This window comes from Herpailurus yagouaroundi, unplaced genomic scaffold (genome assembly GCF_014898765.1).
Source record: "Herpailurus yagouaroundi ecotype Mexico unplaced genomic scaffold, PumYag 196, whole genome shotgun sequence".
Taxonomy (NCBI): Eukaryota; Metazoa; Chordata; class Mammalia; order Carnivora; family Felidae; genus Herpailurus; species Herpailurus yagouaroundi.
This window is the reverse complement of record NW_024412427.1, coordinates 3,693,692-3,702,394: the sequence shown is the minus strand read 5'-3', so window position 1 is coordinate 3,702,394 and position 8,703 is coordinate 3,693,692. Positions and strand designations below refer to the sequence as shown.

The following is an 8,703-nucleotide window of genomic DNA, read 5'->3' as shown; positions in this document are numbered from 1 at the left end:
GCCCAAACAGGGCAAAGACCCTGTGTAGGGAGGCAACTGAGGAGTGGCTACACCATTGGAGCCTTTTATCTTCTTGCAGTGGCACAGGGCCCCACTAGTCATTTAAATTTAAAATGTAGAAATTCACGGGCTCCTAGCTGCCTCGGTCAATGGAGTGTACAGCTCTTGATCTTGGGGTTGTGGGTTCGAGCACCATACTGGATGTAGAGATTACTTTAAAAAATAAAATCTTGGGGCACCTGGGTGGCTCAGTCAGTTAATCATCTGACTTTGGCTCAGATCATGATCTCACAGTTCATGGATTCGAGCCCTGCATTGGGCTCTGTGCTGACAACTCAGAGCCTAGAGCCTGTTGCAGATTCCGTGTCTCCCTCCCTCTGCCCCTCCCCCACTCTCACTCTGTCTCTCAAAAATTAACATTAAAATAATTTTTTTGAAATAAAATCTTAATTATAAAATAAAATTTAGAAATTCAGTCTAACCACACTGAGTGTGGAACTAACCACATTTTTTTTAATTTTTTTTTTTAACGTTTATTTATTTTTGAGACAGAGAAAGACAGAGCATGAACGGGGGAGGGGCAGAGAGAGGGGGAGACACAGAATCAGAAACAGGCTCCAGGCTCTGAGCCATCAGCCCAGAGCCCGACACGGGGCTCGATCTCACGGTCTGTGAGATCATGACCTGAGCTGAAGTCGGATGCTTAACCGACTGAGCCACCCAGGTGCCCCTGGAACTAACCACATTTTAAGAGCTCAGTAGCCACGTGTGGCTAGTGGCTGCCATATTGTACAGTACAGCTATAAACATTTCCATCATGATAGAAAATTCTATTGGACAGTGCTGCTCAGACTACAGCCCATGAGCCAAATCTGACCCACTGTTCCTTTTTATAAATAAAGTTTTTTGGGGTACAGCCATGCTTATTCATTTGGACACTGCCTATAGCTGGTTTTTGCAAAAGTTCTATTAGACACTGCTGCACTAGAGCAGAGGTCAGCAAACTACCACTAGTGGGCCAAGCGTGGCCCTGATTGTGTTTTTATAAATAAAGTTTTATTGGCACACAATCCTACATATTTGTTTACATATTGCCTGTGATTGTTCTCTGGACTACAGAGGCAGAGTTTAGTAATTGTGACAGAGATCATCTGGCCCACATCTGAAAATGTTTACTGTCCTTGCCCTTTACAGAAGTTTGCCAACTCCTTCTCTAGAGGCAGTCTCACAGCCCAAATCATCAGCCTAGAACTGGTTCTCAAAGTGTGGTCTTTGGACCAGTAGTATCAGCATCATCTGCCTGGAAATGTGTTAGAAATGCCAAGTCTCAGGCCCTCCCCTGGACCTACTGAATCAGAAATGTTGGAGGTGAGGCCCAGAAATCCGTTCTAACCAACCACCCAGGTGAGTCGGATGCACATTCAAGTTGAAAACCACCAACCTGAAACACCCACGGTGAATGTGCCCATGAGTGGCCCGCACAGTAGAGATACTGATGGGTTCCCATGGGAACAGAGCATTTAGAAAGATGTCAGAAGAATGATAGCCTTTGTGCAGCAAGGCCTTTGACATCCCCTCGACCAGGCCACGAGCGCTGGGAGGGGACCTCTCACCAGCCCCCGGTGCGGATGCCCAGGCCCCACTGCCTGACGGCCCACCCTCCTACGGAGCTGTCAGCACATTTGGCTCTGTCTCCACATAAATTCATGGGCCAGCTGTCTCTTTTAATCTGGTTGCAAGATGAAACCATTAATAGATGTCAGACACATTGGCAATGATCTCTTCATTAATAATTTCCTCCTTTCTGAGGAAAAAAAAATTAGTAACAAGCAACCATCAATAATTCAAAAATACGAGTTAACCTTTCTATTAGCAGAGTGGCTTTGCACACACCGCGGACTCTTTCAGAGCCAGTAGTTCTGACTCGAATCGTGTTTTATGGCACAAATATTAACATGCATTAATGCTCTCCGTCAAGACGCGCAAATATAAATAACCCAAATGCAACTTAGAAACCATAAGTAGTTTTCGAGTGTAACCTCGTGATCCTACCATTTTGTTCTGTGAAAACATGCATTGTCCAATAATATTGCTGTGTCCAAAAGCAGTACTTCACAAAGAAATCGTTTGCACTGTGAGGCCCTGGTGGTTAGAAAGATTTCCCTTGCACTGAACCAACACTGCCAGTCTGCACCTTCCTCCCCTCGGAGTTGGCTCCTCTCTCTGGGAACACACGGAAAGATCCTGGACACGCTTGCAGGTGACTCACTTGGATGTTGGTGTGCTCTAGGTAAGCATTCTTGATTCCTTACACTCTTCTTCATCCTCTCCTCCTCCTCCGCCTCCTCCTCTTCCTCCTTTGATTTCTAGTCCCCCACCATCTGGTTCCTCTTCTCGGACATACTCTATTTTGGTAACACCCCTCTTTTGGGCGAGGCCTTGCACCTGCCCATATTCCCCATGCCTCCATTCACCAGTCAGGTGACCACAAACTAGTCACTCTCTCTCTCCAGTTGTGTTTCCCCATCTGTGAAATTGGGGTGATTATTCCCACCTCACTGAGCTGAGTGAGAATTATGTGAGTTAATGGATATGAAAGCATCTAGAACAGGACCTGGCCCACTCAAGAGATCATTTCTTTTCCTTTCTTTCCTACCTCCAAGTCTTGTGTTAACGTACCACCCCAGCCTTGATTCCAGGCCAACTATTGTAGACACCTGGTCGGCAACACAGCATGGACAGCCAGCTGCTTCATCCTTGGGCCAAAACACCAGCACATGGTCCAGACTATTGGCAAGTAGACGTCAGTGCTTGAGCTGCCCTGGATTTAACGTGAGGACCACATCTCTCTTTGCTTAAGTGGGATCTGCCAAGTAGCTGTTTCTTTTACTTAAAAAAACAAAACAAAACAAAACAAAACAAAACAAAACGAAAAAACTAAGTGATGTGTGCCAGGTACCCACCATGGATGTTTTGTCTCTAACCTGTGCCCAGCATCATGCTGAGCAGTGGGGTGCCAAAAATACAATGACTCCATCCCATAGGAGCCCCCAGGCAGCCCACGTGGAGAGGTCACACCAGCCCACTAGGAACAGGGTAGCTAGTGTCATGGTTTGAATAACAGATGTCCGTCATGATGGAGATAGAGCCCCAGCCTTTACCTCTTCCTTCCAGTAAAGCTGTTCCCTGATGAGGCCAGAGAAATGCCACTGTGCCCTGGAGTTGCACACGAGCACTGAGGTCCCCAGACTCTCCCCTCATCCCTGACTCCAGACTCAGGTTCAAGAGGATCCAGGTGGGGATGGACTTGACAGTCCAAGGTGGGGTGAACCTGTTTCTCCTCTGCATCTGCCCTGCAGTGGTCTTAGCTCCGTCTTCAGCCAGCCCCTCTCTGCCTCCAGTCTCGTCCGCCTAACCCCTCCTCACACACAGCAGCCAGGGCCGTTGTTCAGGAAGACCGTCACTCCACAGTCTTGCCCCTCGCCAACTTGACACCCTTCGCAAATGCTGCATTGCCCTCAGAATAGAGTCCGGAATCCTTCACGCGGCCACCAAGACCTTCCATTGGCTGGGCCGGGCCTGCCTTTCTCAGCCCATCCTGTCCTTAATTCCCTCGAAACGCACCCCACCCACCCAGAGAGGACCCACCCAGAGTCCTCACCAGGTAGGGAAGGAGAGAAAGGTATTGCGGGTGGCAGGAACCGCTCAGAGATGTGAAAGCGGCTGCACGTTCAGAGAGGTCGGGGCGGTCCAGAAGGGCTGAGGTCTCGGGAGCAGTGGCTCCCTCTGACCCAATTCCAGGACACAGACCCTTCACCCCAGCCACCCTGGCTCCGCCTCGGGCTTTTGCCTGTATCGTTGCCTCTCTCTGGAATGCCAAATTCCAAATCCGTTTCCTCCTCCATCCCTTTCTAGGCCTACAAATCCTCACTGCTCAGCTTTGGGCAGGTCTGTAGCGGGCAGGGAAGAAGGATTCGTCAGTTCTGTTTCCACAGTGCCATTAGCAGAGCCGCCTTCTCCATGAGGGCGGCAGCATCTGAGGCTGCCAGGACTGGCTTACCCTCCCCCATCCCGTCAAAACCAAGCCCTACAATGCATACAGCAAGCACTCAAAAGATGTTGGTGGAGACTAGGGCCACATTTGCCTGCCAGGGCCGAAGAGGAGTTCAGTGATTTTCAGACGGGAGACTCACTGCCCATCTAGCAATGTCTGTGAGACAAAGTCGACTCATCAGAAAAGGGCCAGAGCAAGGTTCACAGGTGCTCAGGGTGAGATATGTCAGGGTGACATTTCCCAGCTGTCCCCGATCCTAGGGACCACCAGGAGGTCTGTTAGTAACTCCAAATACCCACTCCCCCCAGAACCAATGAACCCAAAACTTGAGGGAAGAGCTTGGAAATCTTACTTTATGACTGTGCACAGGGGAATCTCATGGGAAGTCGTAACAGGGTAACTCTGTCCAGGCCAGCACAGAAACGACAGGCCTACACTGTGGTATCAGACCGCTGGAAGCACCTGGCCCAGGCTCAGAACGGTGACAGGCCTGTCCCTGGCAGAGAGGAACCAGAAGAGGCATTCCTGGCCTGTCTGCTCACAGCGTCAAGCCTCCTCCAGGTGGGGCCCAAGTCCCAGGAACAACAGACACTGGCCCTCTGAGAACAAAAATATGGCACTTAGCATTTTCAAACAGAAGTGATACAGAAAGAATGTCTCATTTTTTAAAGAAGTCTTTAAATTTTCCTTCAGGCCTCAGGTTTACACAACTGGATTCATCAGAATCCTTGATTCTTTTTAAATTTTTTTAATGTTTATTTATTTTTGAGAGAGAGAGACGGAGCATGAGCAGGGGAGAGGCAGAGAGAGGGAGACACAGAATTGGAAGCAAGCTCCAGTCTCCAAACTGTCAGCACAGAACCTGATGTAGGGCTCGAACCCACGAACCACAATATCATGGCCTGAACTGAAATTGGACGCTAAACCAGGACTGAGCCACCCAAGCGCCCCAGCTTCCTTGATTGTTAACAAACTTTTGTGTTTCCCCTGCATAGCCCTCCCTTACTTATTTGCTCATGTTTATTATTTTTTATGATTATATGGACTTGGTCTTTTATTCTCATTGATTTGTTATTTTATTATTGTATTTCCAGAAGTAACATGGACCTCCCACCATAAAAACAAGGCCCTTGACAGTAACAGAACTCTGCCCACTACAGCCCAGCCTTTGGATGCTGCACCAATCAGACACAGATTGCCAGGAGGGCCTTGGGAAGGAGATTCCCACAGGGCAGCCAGGCATGGGTTTCTGCTGCAGTGGTCTTCAACCCTTCTCCATGTTAGAATCACCTGGGGCCCCCCCCTCAGCCATTGAGTTATTTGAGTAGGAGCCAGGCAACAGTAGTTTTTAAAGCTCCCCAGTATTTCCACTAAAAACCACTGCAAGGACTCCTCACTTGGGAGTCTCCCCAGCCCTGGGTGGGCTATGAATCATCTCAGAAATTTAAAGGGGGTGGACTTGGAGTGGGGTCTACACAGAGCTCTACCTCCTCATATTCTCATACACCCTTATAAAGATGCCCCACCCCCTTGCCCATCTCAGGGAATCCCTGCATGGAAGGAGCGGTGATCCTGGATGAGTGATAGACAGTACCTTTCTCAGCACGGGTCCCCGGGACACATCCACTCCAGAGCCACTCAGGGTAGGTGTGCATTCATTTTGCATGGAACTGAATCAGAATCCTTACAGATTGAGGCTGAGGGGGTTGATTTTTCTTTCTTTTTTTTTTTTTTTTTTTTTTAACTTTCACACCAGAGGATTCTCAGGCACATTAAGTTTGTGAATGGTTAATGCCGTGTTAGGACAAGGAAGTTGAAAACCTGCAGATACAACCTTGAACCTACTGAGGCCAGGTCTGCATCTTGCCCATTTTTGTGTTTCTGACAGCTATAAGGGTTTAGAGGATGAATACTGAGACTGGAGCGTGTACACACATTGTATTTTAGGCACGACTCTTTCTTACAAATGACATGTCTAGCTCAAAGCAACTTACGTGAAAAGAGGAATCCAGTGGCTTATTTAGCTGAGCGATTCATAAGCACCTTCAGGCAAAGCTGCATCCAGGTATTCAGTTGTCCCTCTTTCTCTCTCTCTCTCCCTCCCTCTCCATCTCTCAGTGGTGCTTCTCTCAGTGGGTAGTCAGGGAAAACTGGGCAGTGACCACTCCATATATGGGTCTCATGGCTTAGAGCCTTCAGTAGCATCCCTGCCAAACTCTAGTGAAGATACTTTGGCTGATGTAGGTCACATCCATTTCCTGAAACAATCGATTTGGTCAGGAAAGTGGCAGAGAGGACAATACTATAATTGGCCAGCCTCAGTCATTTGTCCACCCCTCCATATAGGGGGTGGTCACCATAATTGACAGTCCCATAAAGACCAAATGGAGTGGGGAAGGAGTGTTTTCTCTAAAGGATCTTGGGCAGTCAGGTAACCTGTATCCACCTCACTTATAAATCACAATGCTCATAAACCTGTTTAGTAAGTGATCTGCTGACCTAACTCCTCACCCAGGGTCTGCTCTCTGCTTAACCTGCTCTGCATTCTGACACTCCAGTCCTTCGTTACCCACAGAGACCCTATGATTTTTATACAACCTACCCTTCCAACGTACCAAGGCATAAGTGTTATCCTCAAAATATTTTCAAGCAGCCAGCTCCTCTATAGCCAATCCAACGGAATAAATAGTTCTTTCAGCTTCAGAAAATGGCGACTGTTGAAGAAATATTTTAGTCCACGACACAGAAAGAGATTTCACCCGAAATGATAGCCACAAACTTTAGCCCCCAGAATCTCCTTCACCACTCCCGGAACCGAGCTGGATAACAGCAGAAGACTCCAAGCACACTGAGATCCTTCATTGGCGTGACAGGCCAGACTGCACACGTTTATTCAAGCCATTCTCACGTCAAATAAAACGTTGATAAATCATTATTTCTACAAGCTAAAAAAAATGCTAATAACTCAAGGCAGAATGAGATTGAGTTTGTTGAAATGAATGTGAAGAATGGATGGGGACAATCTTGGAATGTAAAACCATAGAAAATACCACCTGGAAACACAGAGATCATTTGTCTTATCTGGAAGCCTGTCTCCAGGGTGGCAAATGTAGGGATTGGTTTGAGGCCAGCGTATGCCCTGTGCTCTGGGAGGGGGTTGAAGGGCTCCTTTACCCAAAACTACCATTCATCTCTGTCTGCCACAGAAGCTTAAAGATTGATAATCTTGGGGATTTGCCACTTCTGCCTTTCCAAAATGTTTGAACTTCACTGACCTTGAGCCAGGCCCGCAGCTTAAAGCCCGGCATGCACCATCCACCCCACAGTTCTCATTATTCCCAATGTACAGGTGAGGAAACTGAGGTATGAGGAGGTTTGGTGCTTCAGGGTGGATGCTGGTCTTAGGTTTGACTTTCCTCTCTACCTGTCCTAGATGTTTTAAAATCACTGTAATTGTGTCTCCCCACCGTGGATCAAGAATGCTAGTCCAACCGTCTCTAAACCCTTGTCATTTTATAGACATCTCAGTAGAGCTTTGCTAGTAAACAAACAAACAAACAAATACATTCCGCTTACCCAGAGGCCAGATCCCCTGCAATAACTTCCCAGCTAGGTTCTCCCCGGAGCAGAAGAATGTGCCATTATAGTCTGGGTTGATTTTGGTTTTTTTGAAGGCTTTGTTTTTTCAATTGTTCAGGCCTTACCTACCCCAGGAGGAACCAACGTATGATAACAGAGACAATGTAACCTGAAAAAGTCCCCAGATTAACAAAGGAAGATACTCCCCAGTGCTCAGTTGGGGTCAGAGCCTCTGCTTTGAGGGACTGGACCTCTAATTCTTGTTTCCTGCAAGAAGAATATTAAGGGCCCATGGATGTTTTAAGACACAAATGTATGGAATTTTCTCAGGTTTCTCTCTCGGATAGGATTCAAAAAAAAAAAAAAATCAGGAATTGACAAATGTTAAATACTTCCTTACTGCTAGTAATGCTTCCCCCACTCCTTCCCCTTTTTCTTCTCCTGAAACTCCTCTAACATGAATTTATTTTCTATTTGAAAGCCAATCTCACTGGTTATTAGATATTCTCCCTGCTGTCACCATCAGTAAATTATTAAACAGCTGACCAAGCTTTGTTTTAAAATGATTCTCTTATGAAGCTCAGTGATATATTTGCCATGAATACTGAATGGTGCCGCGGTCTCTAAGGACACGTGAATGATTCCTATTTACTACCTTTAGCGAAACGTGTGTGCAATTAGCAGCAAGAACTTGACTTGAATCACAGTTACTGGAGATGCCTGTAGCTCATATATATGGAGCTCTCTTCACTCATTACACTCTGACTGGGAGAAGCATACGACACTTCTAGGCTGTGTCACAAAAGAGCACCTAGACCTCCCCTTTGTCATTCCTCACCTCCTTTCTTGTCCTGCCACCCCTGAGCCTTGACATACCTGTAGGGATCTCTTCCTTATTTAAAGAAGCAGCTGGGTTTTTTTTAAATATGAAATTTATTGTCAAATTTGTTTCCATACAACACCCAGTGCTCATCCCAACAGGTGCCTCCTCAGTGCCCATCACCCACTTTCCCCTCCCTCCCACCCCCATCAACCCTCAGTTTATTCTCAGTTTTTAAGAGTCTCTTATG

The 8,703-nt window shown here is 47.1% G+C and overlaps 1 long non-coding RNA gene across 1 annotated transcript; it reads left to right on the top strand.

Annotated features, from left to right (window-relative positions):
- Positions 1 to 679: 679 nt before the first annotated feature.
- On the top strand, positions 680 to 8,199 carry LOC121012178 (uncharacterized). Its single transcript, XR_005781990.1, has 2 exons — positions 680 to 2,832; positions 5,149 to 8,199. It is a non-coding gene; the product is annotated as an uncharacterized LOC121012178 (long non-coding RNA).
- The last annotated feature ends 504 nt before the right edge of the window (positions 8,200 to 8,703 follow it).